We start from the raw sequence: 23,407 nt of genomic DNA, 5'->3' as shown, positions 1-23,407 counted from the left end.
CAGCTCTTGGAGCTCCTTATCCTCAACTTAAAACAGTGTGCCAAATTCCTAACTGGAAATCTGGCATTAGTTTTTATCTCAACAGCTACATTTCAGCCTGGTGCCAAAAGTGAGGTTTAATCATAGAATCAGCCAGGTTGGAAGAGATATCCAAGTCAGCCAGTCCAACTTAGCACCCAGTCCTCTCCAATCAACTACAGACCATGGCACTAAGTGCCTCAGCCAGGCTTTGCTTCAACACCTCCAGGGATGGTGACTCCACCACCTTCCTGGGCAGACCATTCCAATGCCAATCACTCTCTCTGACAACAACTTCCTCCTAACATCCAGCCTAGACCTCCCCTGCCACAACTTGAGACTCTGTCCCCTTGTTCTATTGGTGGTTGTCTGGGAGAAGAGACCAACCCCACCTGCCTACAGCCTCCCTTCAGGTAGCTGCAGACAGCAATGAGGTCTGCCCTGAGCCTCCTCTCGTGCAGACTGCACACCCCCAGCTCCCTCAGCCTCTCCTCACAGGGCTGTGCTCCAGGCCCCTCACCAGCCTTGTTGCCCTTCTCTGGACACCTTCCAGCACCTCAACATCTCTCTTGAATTGAGGAGCCCAGAACTGGACACAGCACTCAAGGTGTGGCCAAGATTCTTCCAAGAGACCTTACCTGTTAAGTTTATCTATTAGGACATTTAAGGCACAGCTAATAAATTCCAGCAGCTGTGGCTATCTTCAAAACCCCATGTTTTTAATTCCCATGCCAAAACAAAAAGGCAACCAACATCCAAATCACTCTACCTGAGATGTTCAGTCGCTGTGCTCTGCGTTGTCTGAGCGCTGACAAATGTCCTTGGTCGTTCCCAGCAGAGGAACTGGATTACAACTGACCAGAGATAAACCTGGTCTGAGATTTACATCTCTGTGCAGTGATGACCCTTGCAGAAATAGCTTTGGGCAGATAATAGGATTTCCATAAGGGAATTAGAAAATGCTGTTCGTTAGTTTGAGCCAATGAAGTTGCAGACTGGATTGAGGTTTAAAGGGTTTAGTGCACAGATATAATTGGGAAGGGAGGAGAAACAACTGAGCCTGAAGAATAGAGACAGATGGCATCTTGGTGCTTCAGGAAGAGGTGTATCAAAGGTGCTGAAGCTGTACAGATGAATTCAAAGTGTGCTATAACAACTAACTGTTGTAGAATCATAGAATCAAGCAGGTTGGAAGAGACCTCCAAGATCAGCCAGGCCAACCTAGCAACCAGACCATGGCACTAAGTGCCTCAGCCAGGCTTGGCTTCAACACCTCCAGGCACAGAGACTCCACCACCTCCCTGGGCAGCCTATTCCAATGCCAATCACTCTCTCTGACAACAACTTCCTCCTAACATCCAACCTAGACCTCCCCCAGCACAACTGGAGACTGTGTCCCCTTGTTCTGTTGCTGGTTGCCTGGCAGAAGAGACCAACCCCACCTGGCTACAGCCTCCCTTCAGGGAGTTGTAGCCAGCAATGAGCTCTGCCCTGAGCCTCCTCTTCTGCAGGCTGCACACCCCCAGCTCCCTCAGCCTCTCCTCACAGGGCTGTGCTCCAGGCCCCTCACCAGCTTCATCACCCTTCCTGGGGAGCTGCACCTGGACACCCATCTGAAAAGCTGTATAAAAAGATGTGAGCAATGCCTGCCAAAGTGTGCACCTCCTCCAGAGCACCTCCACAGGTGGTTCTCCACTGGAGCACCTCCACAGGTGGTTCTCCACTGGAGCACCTCCACAGGTGGTTCTCCACTGGAGCACCTCCACAGGTGGTTCTCCACTGGAGCACCTCCACAGGTGGTTCTCCACTGGAGCACCTCCACAGGAGCTCCTCCACCAGAAGAACTCCTGACAAACTCCACAGAAGGACATCTCTGGGTTATGCACATGTTTCTCTCTCTCCCCCCATCTTCAGCTGAAGGTAATATAATCCCTGCTCTTTTCCTTCCCTGCTTCTTCTCCTGTTCTCCATTGTTCCTTCTCTCTCTCTCCTCCTCTCTCTCCCTCTGTTTTGTTCAGCTTTATCCTTCAATAAATAGTTTTGTGGTGCTCTCTGGCCTCACTTGCACCTGAATTTCACAACATGGGAATCTATAAGAACAGATCTTGCTCCTCTGGACAGAGATATTCTTAATCTCTGTTCTCTGGACCTTGACAATCCCCATCCCTGGAGGTGTTTCAGACACACAGGGATGTGGTGCAGAAGACCACGGTTGAGCAGCAGCCTTGGTAGAGAATGGTTGGACTGGATGATCTTAAAGCTGCATTCCAACTGAAAGGTTTCCATGCAGTGTTTTTGCCTGTCTTCAGTGCTGCATTTTGCACCATTACTCTGTTGTCCATAGGGGTCAGTGTTTGCCTTTGAAAAGCAGAACCTTCTGCCTGGAGCACTCTGTAGCATCACGCAGCTCCCCATCAGATCTGCCTTTACCCACTTCTCTAGGTTAGTAACATGGCACTGAGCTCTTTTTGAGGTTCTAAAGCTGTTGCTGAGAAAGAAGATGTTAGTCTGTATTTTGGCCATTGGGTTTTGCTGCCTTCAACATATTTTAAAACACCAAACATGGCATTTAACTAAAGCCCCCAAAACTTGGCATTTCATGAAGTGTTTGCATATCTAAAAGTGGAATGGAGAATGATTCAGAGTGAGAACCATCTCTGCAGTTATCATCTTGCATATATTGTAGGCAGTCATTTGCTGGCTGAAAGCATGAAATATTATATTTTGATGATCTGGACCAGAGGACTGAGTCCAGCATCAGTAAGTTTGCAGATGACACCAAGCTAGGAGCAGGTGTGGAGCTGTTGGAGGGTAGGAGAGCCCTGCAGAGGGACCTTGCCAGGCTGCATGGGTGGGCAGAGGCCAATGGGATGAGATTGAGCAAGGCCAAGTGCAGGGTTCTACACTTGGGCCACAACAACCCCAAGCAGCACTACAGGCTGGGGACAGAGTGGCTGAGAGCAGCCAGGCAGAGAGGGACCTGGGGGTGCTGGTAGAGAGGAGCTGAAGATGAGGCAGCAGTGCCCAGGTGGGCAGCAGAGCCAGTGGCATCCTGGTCTGCATCAGGAACAGTGTGGCCAGTAGGACAAGGGAGGTTCTTCTGCCCCTGTACTCAGTACTGGTCAGGCCACAGCTTGAGTGCTGTGTCCAGTTCTGGGCTCCTCAATTCAAGAGAGATGTTGAGGTGCTGGAAGGTGTCCAGAGAAGGGCAGCGAAGCTGGTGAGGGGCCTGGAGCACAAACCCTGAGAGGAGAGGCTGAGGGAGCTGCTTCCAGGTATTTAGCCTGGAGAAGAGAAGTCTCTGGGGACATCTTTTTTGTAGCCTTTCAGTGCTTAAAGGGGCAAACTGGAAAGCTGAGGACAGACTTTCCAGCACAACCTGATGTGACAGGACAAGGGATGATGGTTTGAACTGAAAGAGGGAGATACAGACCAGAGAGAAGGGAGAAATTCTGTTGCAACACTGAGGGTGATGAGACCCTAGCCTAAGTTACCCAGAGAGGTGGCAGATGCCCCATCCCTGGAACCTTTGCAGGTGAAGTTGTCTGGGGGTCTGAGCCACCTGCTCTAGTTGCAGATATCCCTGCTGACTGCAGGGAGCTGCACTAGATGACCTTGAAAGGTCCCTTCCAACCCAAACCATTCTCTGATTCATATCTGCTTCATACAAGCTTTTCAGTTGCCCCTAGTTTATATGCAGCATTCTTCAGTCCCCCTGGCAATCTGCATTCTTTCTGGAGCTCTTTGCTGGTATCTTGGGCCTTTGGGAGATCACAGCCTCACCTTGGTTTCTATGTGGCTGGTTAACTACTTCAGCAATTCATTGCCTTAGTCTGGATCTCTCTCCACTGAACAGGCTTAAAAGTATTCATGACCTTCTCCACTACTTCTTGATGCTGTTCAACCTGTACAGTATTCTTTCATTTCACATTCACAGCTTAGCTCATGTTGCCTTAACATGTTCAAATACAGTAATTTTCTGTATGCTTTTGTTTCAGAGGGGAAATTAATGGATGTGAGATGATATTTTTCCCCCAAATTAGCATTGTTTATTAATTTTGCTATTCAGAACTCTCACACACACCCCCCCCCCCCCCCCCCCCCCCCCCCAAAATTTAATAATTTTCCTGTTCTTACAAGGTCATGGAAACACTCTATGGATAATATCTAGATCTAGGAATCACCAGCAGAAGATGTAAACATTAATATGTAGCCAGGTGGGGTTGGGCTCTTCTCCCAAGCAATCAGCAACAGAAGAAGGGGACACAGTCTCAAGCTGTGCCAGGGGAGGTCTAGACTGGATGTTAGGAGGAAGTTGTTGGCAGAGAGAGTGATTGGCATTGGAATGGGCTGCCCAGGGAGGTGGTGGAGTCACCATCCCTGGGGGTGTTGAAGCAAAGCCTGGCTGAGGCACTTAGTGCCATGGTCTGGTTGACTGGCCAGGGCTGGGTGCTAGGTTGGACTGGATGACCTTAGAGGTCTCTTTCAACCTGCTTTTTCTATGATTCAATTGAACTGGAAGAAAAGATTCTTGTGGTCAATATGCTGCTTGCCCAGTAGATGGACTCAAGCAGCTCTTTCTGCTTATGGCAGAAGACAATGGAGAATTACAAAGAGGCATTTAAGCATTTACTCACAAATTATTATAACCCAACAGTCCAGACAGTGCCCAAGTGCTGTCAGGGGACTCTGTCTTGTCAGACATTGAGACTTAATTCTTCCCAGCTTCTGGGGAAAGGACACAGGCAATCTCTGACCTTATCTCCTGGCTTCTTCTGGATGATCTGTTATGTCCAGGACTCCTAAGCAGAACTTTCAGGTGCAGAGGTAGATGTTGTGCAGTCTCAGCACCATGTCACACTGGCCACACAGGCCAATCATGTGCAGGCATCCAGGGTCTGCTCCTGGCAACTCGTGGCAGTGGAGTTTGCCAGGCAAGCAGTAAGGCAGTGTGCAATAGCAGCAGGCTACAGCAGAGCATGGCTGAGAGCTGAGCACAGCAGAGAAAAGCACAACAATGAGCAGGGAAGCAAAAGCAGGTTGTCTACCTGCCTACCTGCTTTTATTAATGTGGGCAGGCATTAATTACCCTTTGGACACAGAATGGCCAATCAGGATGGCAGTCAGCCAAACCATACCATGTTAGGCAAAGCCATAGGCTCACTTTCACCCAAATTTGGGAAAAGCACAGGCCTTGCACTGTTGAGTTGGCCTCTCTTCTAGGCTGTGCAGGAGAGGGAGAGACACCAGGCTTACACCAATGTGATGCATAATGGTCAGTCCCTTTATTGATGCTAAGAGTGATACCTATAGAGTGGAGTTTGGTAGAGGGCCATGTACTTTGATAGGCTCACACAGGCAGAAATGGGCTGTCCACACCCACAGAGGCAGACCTGACCAACCACCCCCCTTAATCCCCCTTTGCAGCAGCTTAGCCACAACATTGCTTCTTCCCAGGGCTGACCAGCCTGTCTTACTTGCACAGCTCCTCAGCTTCTCTGCCAGCCTCCCAAGGCCACCCCTCTGCAGCTGTGCCTCCTTATCAGTTCAGTTACTCAATCTTGCCTACTCTCCTTATTTTCTCAGGCTATTCAGTTCTGCCCAACTCTCTTCAGTCCTGTTCAAACCCCAACACTGCACTAGGCAGGTGTATGTACCTTGTTTACCACAGGACCAGACTCAGTGGCTACAAGTTTCTTTCTGTGCTTTCCCCATGCTTGCTTCTCTCATAGAGCAGAAAAACATGTCTAGGCAAAGCAGGACAGGTATAAGCCTATTTTGGACCTACCACAACAGCTTTCACATGGGAAGTGAGGTAAGAATCACATGGACTGCACCACTCTCAGTTGTCTCAACTGTATTTGTAAACTACTCCTTGGTTGCGTGTGGTGGAGTTTACTGAACTGTCCAAATGCTTTGTAAGCATTAAGAGCTGTTAAATTAATTTCCTGGTTGGGTAAAACCCAATAAATTATATCAATCTCTGAAGCCATGGAAGCTTTGTTTACCAAACTAAACATTCCTTAGCTCCGTTTGCTATGCAGGTTGGAAAGGATTTGGAGCAGTATGCCTGGCTGCAAAATAGTCTGAATTCTTCTCTTTCATGCCTGTTGAGAAAAGGAAAAAAATACAGCATTAATAATTCCCTGCTTTGGTTTTGTTCAGTGCTGGGTTCTGCACTTTGGCCACAACAACCCCAGGCAGCGCTACAGGCTGGGGACAGAGTGGCTGAGAGCAGCCAGGCAGAGAGAGACATGGGGGTATTGGTTGACAGCCAGCAGTGTGCTCAGGTAGCCAAGAAGGCAAATGGCATCATGGCTTGGCTTCCCAGCAGGACCACGGAAGCCCTTCTGACTCTGTACTCAGCACTGGTCAGGCCACACATTGAGTACTGTGTCCAGTTCTGGACCCCTCCACTTAAGAAACATGTTGAGGTGCTGGAAAGTGTCCAGAGAAGGGCAATGAAGCTGGTGAGGGGCCTGGAGCACAGCCCTGTGAGGAACAGCTGAAGGAGCTGGGGATGTGCAGCCTGAAGGAGAGGAGGGTCAGGGGAGACCTTATGGCTGTCAACAACTACCTGAAAGGAGGTTGTAGCCAGGTGGGGTTGGTCTCTTCTGCCAGGCAATCAGTGACAGAACAAAAGGACACAGTCTCAAGCTGTGCCAGGGAAGGTTTAGGCTGGCTGTTAGGAGGAAGTTGTTGTCAGAGAGAGTGATTGGCATTGGAACGGGCTGCCTGGGAAGGTGGTGGACTCACCATCCCTGGAGGTGTTTATAAAGAGACTGGATGTGCCAAGGTTTAGTTGATGGTGCTGGGTTGGACTTGATGATCTCAAAGGTCTTTTCCAACCTGATTAATTTTGTGACTCTCTGAAGATCACAGTATCACAGTATTACTAGGATGGACTAACCCCTCTTTGAGGAGGGGCTTTCTACCAAACCAAACCAATTGCTTTAATTGGATAACACTTAGCATTGCCTTGATTGCAAAGTTTAAACAATCAAGAGGTTATTAAGGACATGTTTGCAGAGAGCATGGCCCAACCAATGCTTTTGGAAACACATTGGTGGGAATATTCAGCTGGAGGGGTTTGTACATACTGCCTTGTTCTCAAATTAAGATAGTCAGTTAAAAACCCCTAGGTAGTGTTTTCTGTAGACCCTACTTTGTGCTGGGGAATGTGAAGCTGGCATGAGATGTGGGGCTTTTTATAAGGACAGGCAAAGAGGCAAAAGAAGTGTGGCTAAAGCATCAGGAGAGTTGATTCTGCCACTGTGCTCTGGTGAGACTTCACCTCCTGTACTATGTTCAGCCCTGAAGCTCTCTACACAAGGACATGGATGTGATAGGAGCACCTCTCCTTTTTTGAGGTTGTTCAGTTTGGAGAACAGAAGGCTCCAGGGAGACCTTGTAGTGGCCTTCCAGTACCTGAAGCAGGCTACAGGAAAGGTGAGGAGGGACTTTTTACGAAGGCTTGTAGTGATAGGACAGGGAGCAATGGCTTTAAACTAGAGAAGGGCAGATTTACAATCATAGAATCAAGCAGGTTGGAAGAGACCTCCATGGTCATCCAGTCCAACCTAGCACCCAGCCCTGGCCAAACAACTAGACCATGGCACTAAGTGCCTCAGCCAGGCTTTGCTTCAACACCTCCAGGGACAGTGACTCCACCAGCTTAGACTGGAGATTAGGAGGAAGTTCTTTACTATGAGAGTGGTGGAGCACTGGAAGGAGCACTTGAATGGAGCACATTCAAGGTCATGCTCTGAGCAACCCTCTCTAGTTGGGGATGTCCCTGCTTACTGCAGGAGGGTTGGACTAGATGACCTCTAGAGGTCCCTTCCAACCCAGTGCATTCCATGATTCTAGTCTGTGATTCTGTACCTCTCTTCCAATATTCTTTTTCCCTCTTTAGAAGTGTTCTCTCCCCATAAGTGCCTTGGCAGTGGGCTGAGGTGCTCTGAGAGTGTTGAAATATTCCTTCTGAGCCCAGGTATATGTCCACTAACTATCTTTTCAATTAAGTGGAGACCCCATTACTATAGGGATGTGGAGATGCTGGAGCATGTCCAGAGAAGGGCCATGAGGATGCTCAGAGGGCTGCAGCAGCTCTGCTGTGAGGACAGACTGAAAGAGTTGGGGCTGTGCAGGCTGCAGAAGAGGAGGCTCCCAGGTGACCTTCTTGTGGCCTTCCAGTATCTGAAGGGGGCTATAAAAAAGCTGGGGAGGGACTTTTTAGGCTATCAGGTAGAAACAGGACTCAGGGGAATGGAGCAAAGCTGGAGGTGGAGTGACTTTGGCTGGCCGTGAGGAGGAAGTTGTTGAGCATGAGAGTGGTGAGAGGCTGGAATGGGTTGCCCAGGGAGGTGGTTGAGGCCACATGGCTGGAGGTGTTTAAGGCCAGGCTGACTGAGGCTGTGGCCAGCCTGATCTAGGCTAGGGTGTCCCTGCCCCTGACAGGGGGTTTGGAACAAGATGATCCTTGTGCTCCTCTCCAATCCTGACTGATTCTATGATTCTAAATGCACAGAACATGGTGTGTGACTTTCTCAACTTACATCCAGGCAACTGAAGATGGTTTCTTGGGAGATGTCTTTCTCTCAGACCTGTAGCCAGAAGGGAGCACTCTTACCTAAGGCACAGTGATGTTCCCCTCATCCCACAGTTTCTTCTGGCTTGGTGTTTGTTGGCAGCAAATTCTTTCACCTCAACAATGGGTAAAGGGTGAGGCTGGGAAATGCTCAGCAGTGCTCGTGTACTCTCTGTACTAATTCGTTGCCATGCAGTAAGATTTCTCTGTCTGTGTCATTACTGGTGGTAGCCTTGGCTTGCTGAAATTGAATGGCAGTTCAGAGTAAGATGAAGCAATTCTCCTATTGTCTTCTCATGAGGATTTGCCATTATGTTTTTCCAAAATAGTGATAGATGTCACTCATATTAACCACTCCTCAATATGACTGTAGAGAGGTTTAGATTGGAAAGGATCTTTAAGGATCATCTAGGATCAGGCATAGCCAGCATAGGTTTAGGAAGGGCAGGTCCTGCCTGACTAACCTGATCTCCTTTTGTGATCAGGTTACCTGCCTGGTGAATGTGGGGCAGGCTGTGGATGTAGTCTACCTGGACTTTAGCAAAGCCTTTGACACCACCTGCCACAACAAGCTCCTGGCAAAGCTGGCAGCTCATGGCTTGGACAGATTCACTCTGATATGGGTCAAGAACTGGCTGGAAGGCTGGGCCCAGAGAGTGGTGGCGAATGGTGCCACATCCAGTTGGCAGCTGTCACTGGTGGTGTGCCCCAGGGCACAGTACTGGGATTATTCGAATAGGAAGGAAAGTGACTAAGTGGCTACATCTCCCTATTGGACATACATCCCAACTCTGGGATGTATTACACTAAGGCCCATGGACTTTGTTCATGTTCATAGAATCATAGAATCAATCAGGTTGGAAGAGACCTCCAAGATCATCCAGACCAACCTAGCACCCAGCCCTGGCCAATCAACTAGACCATGGCACTAAGTGCCTCATCCAGGTTTTTTTTTAACACCTCCAGGGATGGTGACCCCACTGCCTCCCTGGGCAGCCCAAAAAAGACCTGATCCTGGTTTCTCTTGGACTCCAGATTAGGCACAGAGCTTTGCAGAGTGGCAGGCAGTATGTCATGTGATGTGCAGATGGGCACAATGTTGTGCTGGCTAAGCAAGCCTAGCACATGAAGGCACTTAAAACCTTTTCCTTCTAAACTCGAGGCAAGGCCAGTTTCCAGGTAGACAAACCCAAAGTGTCAGGCCTCATTATGTAGAAGAGCTAGCTCATAGTTTAGCAGAGCATGGCAGGATGCAAGAGCAGTGGCAATAATGATGAAACTCATTGAAGCAGAGCAATGACAGAAGCTCACTGAGGCATTGCAATGACAGAAGCACATTAAGGCACAGCAATATTAAGGCAAAGCACATTGAGGCAGAAGCATGTTATGTTTACCTGCTCATCTCTTATTATCAATACAGCCCAAGGCTAATGGGCCTTTGCCCACAGATTAACCAATCAGAATGGCTCTTATCCAAACTTAACCATATTAGGTGAAGTCAGGGCTTACTTTTACCCTTTCAGAGCAGAGTATAAAGATCTGTGGGTACCCTGTAAACAAGTTTGGAAGGGGACATGGAGGAGACTCAAAGTCATCATTGTGTTCCTTTCCTGCCCTTGCTTCCCCCAACAAGAGGAGGGGTAGTGGTAAAACATGTCTGGACAAGCCAGGACATGTTTTGGCCTAATTTGACCTTCCACAACAGGTTCAAATGAAGTAAACCATCACCTCAGTCTCCTCAGTATCCCAAAGGTATCAGCAGCTAAGCCCAGGCAGCTTGCATGTGTTTGTTTTCCTACCCAGGGATTAACCAGAGCTCCACACAAGGTTTGGTGGGAGCTTTGAGAACAAACAGGAAGCTTTGCTGCAGCAGAGTCCAGGCAGCACAGGTGATTTCGTGGAGCTGTTGGTTCACCATGCAGACAGGTGTTAAGGTAACAGCTAGCTGCAGGCAAGCAGTAAGTGGATGTCTGTATACAGGATGCCACAGTTGCTGGTGCAGAGTCTGCAGCCAGAACAGCTCTTTCCTGGTGCCAGTCTACCTTGCTCCTCTTGCTTTGGATAATTTATAGGTTCATAGAATAGTGTGGGTTGAAAGGGAACTTGGATCTCAACTAGTTCCAACCCCTTTGCCATGGGCAGGGACACTTTCTACTAGACCAGGTTGCCCAAGGTCTCATCCAACCTGGCCTTGTACACCTCCATGGAGAGCGATCCATGACCTCCCTGGCTTACTTGTTCCAATGTCTCACTACCTTCACTGCAAAGAATTTCTTCTTAATCTCCACTCTGAAGCTGCACTCCTTGAGCTTCAGTACTTCTCCTCTTGTCCTATCACTACAAGCCCTTGTAAAAAGTCCCTCCAGAGCTTTCTTTCATCCCCCTTCAGGTACTGGAAGGTTGCTTTAAGGTGTCTTCTCCAGGATGAACAGCCCAAACTCTCTCAGCCTTTTCCCATAGGGGAGGTGCTCCAGCCCTCTGATCATCTTTGTGTCCCCCTCTGGACCTGCTCCAGCAGTCCAATGTCTTTCCTGTGCTGGAGACACCAGAACATGCAGTACTCAAGGTGGGTTCTCACAGAAGCAGAGCAGAGGGAGAATCACTTCCCTCATTCTGCTGGTCACACTTCTTTTGATGATATATCCAAGAGTCAGAGTGCATGTAGGTCATATGGTAGAGTCACAGGGGCTGTACAGTCATCTCCCACTGGCCAATGCCACTAAGACCCCAGTAAAGGTCTTTTGGACCTCACTCCTAGTTGTCTGTTTGGTAGAAAACCCAAACAATTTCTAACAGAGGGAAGCACAGTGCCTGCTGGTCTTCTTTAGTCCCTTCTCAGGCTTCTCTCCAATGGCCAGCTGCTCCTTCAAAGTTCATTTCAAGTGGGATCTCATGGGCAGCAGTGAAATTCCAATTGCCTGGGGTTTTGCAGTTTATCAAGGGCATCTTTTTGGCAGCTCTTTGGAGGGCAGACCACGGGAATGTCAGAGTGGTCATGGTGGCTTGCAGCGTGCAGGGGCTGAGTGGGAGGTCTGAGTACAAGGGCTATAGTTACAACATGGAGAGAGTAAATTCATCTAAAAATAGAGTGAAGGGGGAGGGGGGGGAAGAAGAACCCAAAAGAGAGGCAGAAGTGACCGTGTGAGACACACGAAGGGGGTGGGTTAGTTATTCATAGGTCCTGATATAATACTGCAGGTCATGAAGTGATGCAGGCCTAAGCCTGCCCAACGAATCTGGAGCAAAAAAGGGGGAAATGAGCTGGCAATACACCCAGGTATTTAATCAGCACATCGTAACAGCAGATATTTGGAAGGAACCCTCCGCCGGTCATCAGGTCTGCTCCCCTGCGTCATGGAAGAGTCTCATTACGCTCAGCAGCTCCTCCCTTCTCTGATGGAGGCCAAGCAGTCATTATGTCCAGCAAAGATGTTTCTTGGCAGCTCTCTCTGCTGTCCATGTCTCACAAACAAAAGCACTCCAGTGAGATGTTGTTAAACACTGGGAAATGGCAGTGACAAACGGCATCCTCTGGGCTCCGCGGTTACTGCTGCTCGGTGACTTCCACCCAAGGACTGGCAGCAGAGAAGTAAACTTGGACGTTTGTTTCCTCAGTGAGAGTCCTGGAGAATGTCTTTTGGGAGTTGAGATGCTTTGCTTTTTCTGTCTTAGCTTTTTACTAAATTATCTCTGGCTCAGATGTGTCTGTTGGTCCCTGGAGGTGTTTAAGGCCAGGCTGGATGAGGCTCTGGCCAGGCTGATCTAGGGTAAGGTGTCCCTGCCCATGGCAGGAGGGTTGGAACTACATGTCCCTTGTGGTTCCTTCCAACCCTGACTGATTCTATAGTGGCCCCACCATGGGACTAAGAGCTGGGGCTTGAGCTTTCTAGCTGAGGTGGAAGAACCTCCCATCTCTCCCAGCTTTCTCCCACAGCTTCTGTCACCTTAGAATCATAGAATCAACCAGGTTGGAAGAGACCTCCAAGATCATCCAGTCCAACCTAGCACCCAGCCCTAGCCAGTCAACCAGACCATGGCACTAAGTGCCTCAGCCAGGCTTTTCTTGAAGACCCCCAGGGACGGTGCCTCCACCACCTCCCTGGGCAGCCCATTCCAATGGCAAATCTCTCTCTCTGTGAAGAACTTCTTCCTAATATCCAGCCTATACCTACCCTGACACAACTTGAGACTGTGTTCCCTTGTTCTATTGCTGGTTTTGGTCTGGTCCATACAGCTTCATTGCATCAAAGCTGATTCTAGCACAGGTAACTTCACCCTTGAGCAGGAGAAGCTTTTCAATCAAGACCCTGAAAACTGAAAGTGGCCAGGCTAATCCTGTCCTCAAGTGGAAGCAGGAGTCCATGGGAGAGACCAGAAATGTTTCTCTGCTGCTGCAGAACACATCAGCTGGTTTGCATAGGTCAAAGAACCTCCCTTGTCCTATTGGCTACACTGCTCCTGGTACAGGCCAGGATGCCATTGGCTTTATGATTCTGTGGTTTATGTTGTCCTGTACAGCTACATTCTTGTGGCCTTTCAGGACTTCAAGGGGCTGATCTGAAACACAGGGACAGACTTTTTAGCAAGACAAAGGGTGATCAGTTGAACTAAAAGAGGAAGATTTAAACTAGAGAGAAGGAAAAATTGTGATTCTATGATTCTACCTCATCTGACTTTCAAAAGAGTTCCTTTGTTGAACCTGCCAATTATTGCCTGAGGAGGAGGATTCTTACCTTGTCTGGCAGCATATTAATGGCACCAGGCCAAACAGCTCTGTAATCTGGCAGATTATGCATTTTGAGGGAGAGAGATTGCTTTCTCTGTGTCCTGGGGCTTCCACTTTCTCTGTTGTTTGAACTAATGCATTTCTTAACTCATACTTGTGTTGGCTCCCAGTCTTGCCTGATTTATGTGATGCTAACATGCCTGTGCTGAAGGCTCTTTCCTTTTTCCAGAAGCCTTCAAGTGTTTGGTTTGAATCTTTTCTGTATCAGCACTGCAGCCTGATCCAAATTATGTCCTACAATATTGCAGTTCTAACAACCTTTATCTAAAATAATACAAACCCAGATACTTTATTCTCTCTGGCTGTGAAGGAAAAGTTGATTTTGCTGAGTAAGGATGAATCATGGAATCCACCAGGTTGGAAGAGACCTCCAAGATCAACCAGTCCAACCTAGCACCCAGCCCTAGCCAATCAACCAGACCATGGTACTAAGTTGAGTCATTATGGGTGAGACTTAAGGCGAAGGCCAACAAGGCTGATATCCTGGTTGGAGTCTGTTACAGACCACCCAACCAGGAAGAAGAGGTTGATTTATTACTCTTTAAGCAACTGGAGGCTGCCTCAAGATCACCTGCCCTTGTTCTGGTGGGCGACTTTAACCTACCAGACATCTGCTGGGACTTAAACACTGCAGAGAAGAAGCAGTCTAGAAGGTTTCTGCAATGTGTGGAAGACAACTTCCTATCCCAGCTGTTACGTGAGCCTACCAGGGGGGCAGCCCTGCTTGACCTGCTGCTCACAAATAGAGAGGGGCTGGTAGGGGATGTGGTGGTTGGAGGCTGCCTGGGGTCCAGTGACCATGAAATTATAGAGTTTTCAATACGTGGAGAAACCAGGAGGGGCATCAACAGAACCTCCACACTGGACTTCCGAAGGGCAGACTTCAGCCTATTTAAGGAACTAATTCAGAAAGTTCCTTGGGAAATAGCCCTTAGAAACAAAGGGGTCCAGGAAGGTTGGACCTGCTTCAAGAAAGAACTCCTGAAGGCACAGGAGCAGGCAGTGCCACTGAGCCGGAAGATGAGCCGACGAGGGAGGCAGCCAGGCTGGATGGGCAGGGAGCTGCTGAAGGAATTAAAGATTAAAAAGAGAGTGTATCACCTTTGGAAAAGAGGGGAGGTGTCCCAGGAGAAGTTCAAGGAGGTTGCTAGGTCTTGTAGAGGAAAAATTAGAGAGGCAAAAGCCCACTTGGAGCTCAGGCTGGCCACAGCTGCCAAGGAAAATAAAAAGTGTTTCTTTAAATATATGAATAGCAAGAGAAGGGCCAAGGACAACCTCCAGTCCTTGTTAGATAGAGAGGGGAATAGAGTGACAAAGGATGAGGAAAAGGCAGAGGTGCTTAACACCTTCTTTGCCTCAATCTTCACTAGTGGGACAGGTTGTCTCCAGGACAGCTGGACTCCTGAAGTGGTGGATGGAGTCAGGGACCAGTACAGTCCCCCTCTAATCCATGAGGAAGCAGTAAGGGATCTGCTAAGTCACTTGGATCCTCACAAGTCCATGGGACCGGATGGGATCCACCCTAGGGTGCTGAGAGAGCTGGCAGCTGAGCTGGCCAAGCCACTCTCCATCATTTATCAGCAGTCCTGGCTCACTGGAGAGGTCCCTGAAGACTGGAAGCTGGCCAATGTGATTCCCATACACAAGAAGGGTCGTAAGGAGGAGCCAGAAAACTACAGACCTGTGAGCCTGACCTCAGTGCCAGGCAAGGTCATGGAACAGGTCATCTTGGGTGCCATCACAAAGCACCTACAGGATAGCCAAGGGATCAGGCCCAGCCAGCATGGGTTTAGGAAGGGCAGGTCCTGCCTCACCAACCTGATCTCCTTTTATGATCAGGTTACCCGCCTGGTGAATGTGGGGAAGGCTGTGGATGTAGTCTACTTGGACTTCAGCAAAGCCTTTGACACTGTCTGCCACAAGAAGCTCCTAGCCAAGCTGGCAGCTCATGGTTTGGACAGATTCACTCTGTGCTGGATCAAGAACTGGCTGGATGGCAGAGCTCAGAGAGTGGTGGTGAATGGTGCCACGTCCAGTTGGCAGCCAGTCACAAGTGGTGTTCCCCAAGGATCAGTGCTGGGCCCAGTCCTGTTCAATATCTTTATTGATGATCTGGACGAGGGCATTGAGTCCAGCATCAGTAAGTTTGCAGATGACACCAAGCTAGGAGCAGGTGTTGATCTGTTGGAAGGTAGGAGAGCCCTGCAGAGGGACCTGGACAGGCTGGATGGGTGGGCAGAGGCCAATGAGATGAGATTTAACAAGGCCAAGTGCAGGGTTCTGCACTTTGGCCACAATAACCCCAAGCAGCGCTATAGGCTGGGGACTGAGTGGCTGGAGAGCAGCCAGGAGGAAAGGGACCTGGGGGTACTGATAGATAGTAAGCTGAAGATGAGCCAGCAGTGTGCCCAGGTGGCCAAGAGAGCCAATGGCATCCTGGCCTGCATCAGGAATAGTGTGGCCAGCAGGACAAGGGAGGTTATTCTTCCCCTGTACTCAGCACTGGTCAGGCCACACCTTGAGTACTGTGTCCAGTTCTGGGCCCCTCAATTCAAGAAAGATGTTGAGGTACTGGAACATGTCCAGAGAAGGGCAACGAAGCTGGTGAGGGGCCTGGAACACAAATCCTATGAGGAGAGGTTGAGAGAACTGGGCCTGTTTAGCCTGGAGAAGAGGAGGCTCAGAGGTGATCTTATTACTGTCTACAACTACCTGAAGGGACATTGTAGCCAGGTGGGGGTTGGCCTCTTCTCCCAGGTAACCAGCAATAGAACAAGGGGACACAGTCTCAAGTTGTGCCAGGGTAGGTATAGGCTGGATGTTAGGAAGAAGTTTTTCACAGAGAGAGTGATTTCCCATTGGAATGGGCTGCCCAGGGAGGTGGTGGAGGCACCGTCCCTGGGGGTCTTCAAGAAAAGACTGGATGAGGCACTCAGTGCCATGGTCTAGTTGACTGGCTAGGGCTGGGTGATAGGTTGGACTGGATGATCTTTGAGGTCTCTTCCAACCTGGTTGATTCTATGATTCTATGATTCTCAGCCAGGCTTTGCTTCAACACCTCCAGGGACAGTGACTCCACCACCTCCCTGGCAGCCCATTCCAATGCCAATCACTCTCTCTGCCAACAACTTCCTCCTAACATCCAGCCTAGACCTGCCCTGCCACAACTTGAGACTGTGTCCCCTTCTTCTGTTGCTGCTTGCCTGGCAGAAGAGACCAACCCCATCCCTGGAGGTGTTTAAGAGGAGAGTGGATGCGGTGCTTGAGGCTATGGTCTGGTGATGAAGGCTGCTGGGATGAAGGTTGGACTGGCTGATCCTGGTGGTCCTTTCCAACCATAGCGATTGATAGTGATGAGATGTTGTGCTGAGGGGTTTGGGTTAGTGAGGGACCTGTGAGTGTGAAACTAATGATTGGACTCAATGAGCTTGAAGGGCTTTGCCAATCTAAGGCATTCTGTGATCCTATGATTTTCTCTTGCCCTATCACTTCTTATAAGAGAGAAGAGATTGACCTTGGCTTGGATCCAGCCTCCTTCCAGGGTGTCATAGAGAGCCAGAAGGTCTCCCTTTTTCTCCAGACTAAACAACCTCAGTTCCTTCAGCTGGTCCACACAAGACTTATGCTATAGACCCTTCACCAGCTTCATTGCCTGTCCCTAGATCGACTCCAGCACCTCAAAGCTCTTGAGGAGTGTCCTTGTTACATGCCTGTGCTGTGTAGGATCTATTTAGCTGTCATGTGTTGCTTGTAAGTCAAGAACCTGAAGCCTATGACAATAAGTGATAGGAATTTGCTTGTAAAATGGCAGTCTGGTTAGGACATAGCACAAGCCAGAAGATGTGTGCATAATATTGGTGTCATATTCCCATCCCAATCCACTGCTCTGGCCACCTAACCCCCCTCAGCCTCCTTGGAGAAACCCCAGGCTAGATAATCATATGGATGAATTCAAAGTTCACCCTCAGCAGTGGCTAGGTGGGAGAGGAACATGCTTCATGCTTCACATCATCAACCTCCTCTCGTAAATGGTGATTCATGGGGGGGACTGCTGAACTCCAGAGAACTCTCAGCTAAGTAAATCCATTCAGAGAAGTCTCACCAGGGGGGGGCATGTCTTTTTGTGTGTGATGGAGAAACTTGGTGTGTAAAACATTGTACAGTCATGCTGGAGTGCCCTGGATGGAGAATTTCAGTTAGATCATAGAATCATAGGATGGCTTAGATTGGGAGAGACCCTTGAGATCATCTACTCCAACTTCCTTACCATGGCAGGGATGCCTCTCAACTAGACTTGGCTGCTCAAAGCCTCATGCAAGGGCCTGTCTTTGAACACCCCCAGGGAAGGGGCATCGGTGGAGTCACCATCCCTGGAGGTGTTCAAGAGAAGACTGCATGAGACACTTTGTGCCATGGTCTAGTTGACTGGATAGGGCTGGGTGATAGGTTGGACTGGATGATCTTGGAGGTCTCTTCCAACCTGGTTGATTCTATGATTCTCTGGGCAGGCTGCTCCAGAGCCTCACCACTCTTGTACTGAATAACTTCTTCCTCAGGTCCAGCCTATTCTCCCTCAGCTTCAAACCATTCCCCCTTGGCCTGTCCTAGACACCCTTAAGAAAAATCCCTCTCCAGCCTTCCTGTAGGACCCTTTCAGCTATTGGAAGGCAGCTCTAAGGTCCCCATGGAATATTCTCTTCTCCACAGTGAGCAACTCCCTCTCCCTCAGCCTATCCTCATAGCAGAGGTGCTCCAGCCCTTGGATATTATTTGTGGCCCTCCTCTGGACTCGCTCCAACAGTTGCATGACCTTCTTGTGATGTGGACACCAGAACTGGATGCAGTAATTGAGATTTTAGATGAAGGTTTATGTCACACTGCTTTATTGCACTTACAAGAGGAGCAAGAAGAAAGTGCCAAGACAAATTTCAGCTACTTTCACAGTGACAAAGTACTTTTGAGGAATGTATCAGTTGAATAAGGGATATTAGCACCACCTTAGCATCATAGAATCAAGCAGGTTGGAAGAGACCTCCAAGATCATCCAGTCCAACCTAGCACCCAGCCCTGTCCAGTCAACTAGACCATGGCACTAAGTGCCTCATCCAGGCTATTCTTGAACACCCCCGGGGATGGTGACTCCAACACCTCCCTGGGCAGCCCATTCCAATGCTAATCACTCTCTCTGCCAACAAATTCCTCCTAACATCCAGCCTAGACCTCCCCCAGCACAACCTGAGACTGTGTCCCCTTGTTCTGTTGCTGGTTGCCTGGCAGAAAAGACCAACCCCACCTGGCTACAACCTCCCTTCAGGTAGTGGACTGAACGTGTTGAGAGCCTGTAAATGATTTACTGACAGAACTACATGGAGAGAGAAAGCTGAGCAAACTTATGGGTTATAGGAAACATTTTTGTCTCAAGAGACAAGGATCAGTGAAATTATGCTGCAGAGATGTAGTCCTTACAGGTATTGTGACTTCCAAGTATCAAGTGAAAGTAACTAATGAGAAAGTACCTTGCAGATGACACAAGTACTTTGAAGGAGGAGGAAGGGAAAATGAAGGCTTGAGGTGAAATGAGAGTATCTTACTCTTCCCAGATGCAAGAAAACATCACAGTTTTATAGGGAATTGAAAACAGAGCCAATGCATTCAAAAGACATCATCTTCCTCCTCCATTCTCCTTCTATCTTGGCAACCCATAGAGAGCAGGACACTGCGAGGCAACACCTGCAGCTCGCAGTGATCTCTGGCAGCCCTGGAGGTCATCAATGGCTGGCTTCAACCCGAGCAGGATGCTGTGAGCTACCTGACATGACTGAGCAGGCACATCTGGCCTGGGCCTAGGGGAGCAGAGAGATGGCTGAAAGCTTCTTCTCTGTCATCACCTATCTCCACATCCCACAGCTGTTGCTGAAGATTGCAATCATTCTCTTTTGCTGCATTTTCTCTGTCTCTTGAGTTTGTTATGTAATTTCATAAAACAAAAGAGCTGAAGCAAGGGCTTGTTGGGAGGAGGCTTTCTGACTTTCTTTTACAGTATCACACAGTATCACCAAGGTTGGAAGAGACCTCACAGATCATCAAGTCCAACCCTTTACCACAGAGCTCAAGGCTAGACCATGGCACCAAGTGCCACGTCCAATCTTGCCTTGAACAGCTGCAGGGACGGCGACTCCACCACCTCCCCAGGCAGCCCATTCCAGTGTCCAATGACTCTCTCAGTGAAGAGAGTAGGGCTTGGGAATATTTTCCAAACTGATAGACCAAACTCTACCTAGAAATGGAAAAAAGATCATTATTATGTTAAAGTACTTTAAGTCTGAACTCTTTTCAGGGCTGTACTTTGGCTTTTCTCTGCTGCAGAGAGAAAGCAAGTAGATGAAGAAGTAGAACTGGCTGCCTCTTCCAGGCTTCTTCTGTATACACTTGCATATTTCACTGGGCTGTTCCAACATAAATATTTGAAGGAAAAGGGCGGAAACCCCAAACTGGAGCAGCCAGCAGTTTCCAGAGCTACCTCGGAGAAGGTCTGTGTCAGGACAGCTCTTGATTGTGCAGGAGGAGGGCACAGCCCGTTATCAAAAGATAGCAGATAATTGCTAGGCAAAACAACAAACCAGCCTGCCACTCACATCTGCTGTCCTGCTAGCCAGATGGTAAGAAAACAGACTTGGTGTCGGGCCGTGGGGGGCTGACGGAGAAGGGGAGGGAGGAAAGCCACAGAGCCGCAGTCCCCGTGCCTCGAAAGGTCAGACGCCGCAGCGGTTTCCCTCGCCTTTCTACGCCCCATCCAGCTGTACCACGGAGCACATCATGGCACAGTCATGCCTGCGTGGCTCGTCTGCCTGGCCGTGATGCGTCAGGCTGCCGTTAGTAACGGCCAACGCGGGCATGAGGAAGGGGACAGCCATGGCTGCAGCATCTTCCGCTGGGTGGACCTCCCAGCAGAGCCTGGCGAGGGGCTGGAAATTGCTGAACTCTGATAAATGCTACTTTAGAATCATAGAATCACAGAATCAGCCGGGTTGGAAGAGACCTCCAAGCTCATCCAGTCCAACCTAGCACCCAGCCCTAACCAATCAACTAGACCATGGCACTAAGTGCCTCAGCCAGGCTTTGCTTGAAGACCCCCAGGGATGGTGCCTCCACCACCTCCCTGGGCAGCCCATTCCAGTGCCAGTCACTCTGCCAACAACTTCCTCCTAACATCCAGCCTAGACCTCCCCTGGCACAACTTGAGACTGTGTCCCCTTGTTCTATTGCTGGTTGCCTGGGAGAAGAGGCCACCCCCCACCTGGCTACAATGCCCCTTCAGGTAGTTGCAAACGGTAGTTTGCAGCTAGGAAAACAGTCTTGTGATCCTTGCCTGTGCACGTTGGAGCAAATATTGCCAGTGATCAATGAAGGATGGAAAAGTAACTTCATACTCACAGCCAGGGAGTTCACCAAGAAAGGAACTTTCCCCTTTGCTCACTCCTGAAGCCGCAGCACAGTGGTTTAGGAATCCATTGTGAGGAAAAGTGGAGATTTCTATTTTCATTTCTCTTCTTACTGACACCCCCAGCTTCCTCAGCCTCTCCTCACAGGGCTGTGCTCCAGGCCCCTCACCAGCTTCATCACCCTTCTCTGGACATGTTCCAGCACCTCAACATCTCTCTTGAATTGAGGAGCCCAGAACTGGACACAGCACTCAAGGTGTGGCCTGAGCAGTGCTGAGTACAGGAGCAGAATAACCTCCCTTGTCCTACTGGTCACACTGTTGCTGATCCAGGCCAGGATGCCATTGGCTCTCCTGCCCACCTGGGCACACTGCTGGCTCATCTTCAGCTACTATGTGCCAGTAGCCCCAGATCCCTTTCTTCCTGGCTGCTCTCAGCCACTGTCCCCAGCCTGTAGCTATGAACCCAGTCTTGCATGTCAAGTGGATTCCTAAAAGGTTATGAAGATAGAATACTTATTTGGCACTTGGACTCGGTATTGTCCAAGGTTTTTTCCAAGTGAAACAACCCTGTGATTCTATAAAAGAAAAGAGATTTAATTCTCTTTTCTCTCCCTTTCTGTTAGGCTTATTATGAACTTCTGATATTCACAGAATCACAGAACACTAGGGGATGGAAGAGATCTCAAAAGATGATCTAGTCCAATGCCTCTGCCAGGGCCTAGAGTAGATCACACAGGAATGTGTCCAGGCAGGTTTTGAATGCCTCCAAGGAAGGAGACTCCACAACCTATCTGGGTAGCCTATTTCAGTGTTTTGAAACAACACTTTATGCTTTCTCCTGCTGGAAATCCCCTGATCCAATCCATGCATGCTACAACAGTTGCTCCAATCTGTGTGCAGATAGATTGTAAAGGTCTTGTGCCCATGGAGTTGGACATAGACTCTGTAGAGTAGAGAAGGGAGATGTGACTCAACAAGGAACTCAAACCTCAGCCCAGCTTTGCATTTGGTTGAAATCAAACCATTAAAAAGTGATTTTGGCTTTACTCTGTGTCACATGAAAATGCCTTAATTAATCTCTGTGCTGCCTTTGGATAACCTTTCCACAGAGTCAATCATAGAATCAGTCAGGGTTGGAAGGGACCAGAAGGATCATCTAATTCCAACCCCCCCTGCCATGTGCAGATAGGGACCTTAGGTCGTTTTAATCTTAACTAGTGCAAAAAAAATCCCTTCACTTCAGACATCGGTGTCGTCATTTAGTTACCACCACCACACCTCTTCACTTCCCTACATCATGCTGGCCAACACAGAGGTGGTGGCTGCCAACACATAGGTGGTGGCCAGCACATGGTGGTAAGTCAACACCTACTCTGTCGCAGGCTTGAAAGGAAAGGATTTGCCATGTTGAGTGCCAAACGGAGCTGGCAAAACCCCCGAGACCCTGCTATTTATTCACCATGTTAAACGTTTTGCATCATCCTGAGGAGTAAAACATGTTGCCTAATGTCTGTGGTGGAAAGATGAACTTCTTCAGCTATTCTTTTGTGCCTTTATTTTTCTACCAGACTCATCACTACAGTGCCAAAGTGCCTCCTCAGCCACGGAGCTCGGAAACCCAGTGGGTGTGCCACACTGAGTTGCTGCTCCTAAGTGGAATTCTCCTTGCTGGTTGCAGAATTCTCCATGGGGTGTCCTTCAGCATGGTATGAACACACATAGCCACTTAGCAGGGAAGAAAATGAAACACTGCCTATTGTATTTATTCACTCATTTTGGTTTTCCAGGTTACTGATTCACTCCAGACGAAATAATTTCCATATTAAAATCCAAGGTGTCAAAAGTATCCACCCCAAGAACTCAATGCTTGTTTGTCTTGGCTACTCTAAGTTCCTTTTTCAAATGTTTTGGCTGGCAGCAATGATGATTCTGCCCCTGTACTCAGCACTGCTCAGGCCACACCTTGAGCACTGTGTCCAGTTCTGGGCCCCTCAATTCAAGAGAGATGTTGAGGTGCTGGAATATGTCCAGAGAATGGCAACAAAGCTGGTGAGGGGCCTGGAGCACAAATCCTATGAGGAGAGGCTGAGGGAGCTGGGGGTGTGCAGCCTGGAGAATAGGAGGCTCAGGGGTGATCTTATTACTGTCTACAACTACCTGAAGGGGCATTGTAGCCAGGTGGGGGGTGGCCTCTTCTGCCAGGCAACCAGCAACAGAACAAGGGGACACAGTCTCAAGTTGTGCTGGGGGAGGTCTAGGCTGGATGTTAGGAGGAAGTTGTTGGCAGAGAGTGTGATTGGCATTGGAATGGGCTGCCCAGGGAGGTGGTAGAGTCACTGTCCCTGGAGGTGTTCAAGAAAAGCCTGGATGAGGTACTTGGTGCCATGGTCTAGTTGACTGGATAGGGCTAGGGGATAGGTTGGACTGGCTGAGCTTGGAGGTCTCTTCCAACCTGGTTGATTCTATGATTCTCTGATGGACTAAAAAGCAATGAGTCATTTGCAGAAAATGGGCACTTCTTAGTGTTCTTGGAATCACAGGAGTGATATACCTTTCAACAAGGGCAGGA

The 23,407-nt window shown here is 49.0% G+C and overlaps 1 long non-coding RNA gene across 1 annotated transcript in view; it reads left to right on the top strand.

Annotated features, from left to right (window-relative positions):
• Nucleotides 1-22,780, top strand: part of LOC135177911 (uncharacterized) — a 33,609-nt gene extending 10,829 nt beyond the window's left edge. Inside the window, exons 2-3 of the long non-coding RNA XR_010303240.1 lie at nt 22,407-22,544; nt 22,626-22,780. This is a non-coding gene — a long non-coding RNA (uncharacterized LOC135177911). The remainder of the gene's footprint in view (nt 1-22,406; nt 22,545-22,625) is intronic.
• Nucleotides 22,781-23,407: the final 627 nt, after the last annotated feature.

Source organism: Pogoniulus pusillus, chromosome 8 (assembly GCF_015220805.1).
Source record: "Pogoniulus pusillus isolate bPogPus1 chromosome 8, bPogPus1.pri, whole genome shotgun sequence".
In the NCBI taxonomy this organism is placed as follows: Eukaryota; Metazoa; Chordata; class Aves; order Piciformes; family Lybiidae; genus Pogoniulus; species Pogoniulus pusillus.
Note: the sequence above shows the minus strand (reverse complement) of the source record. Positions and strands in the feature narration are given on the sequence as shown.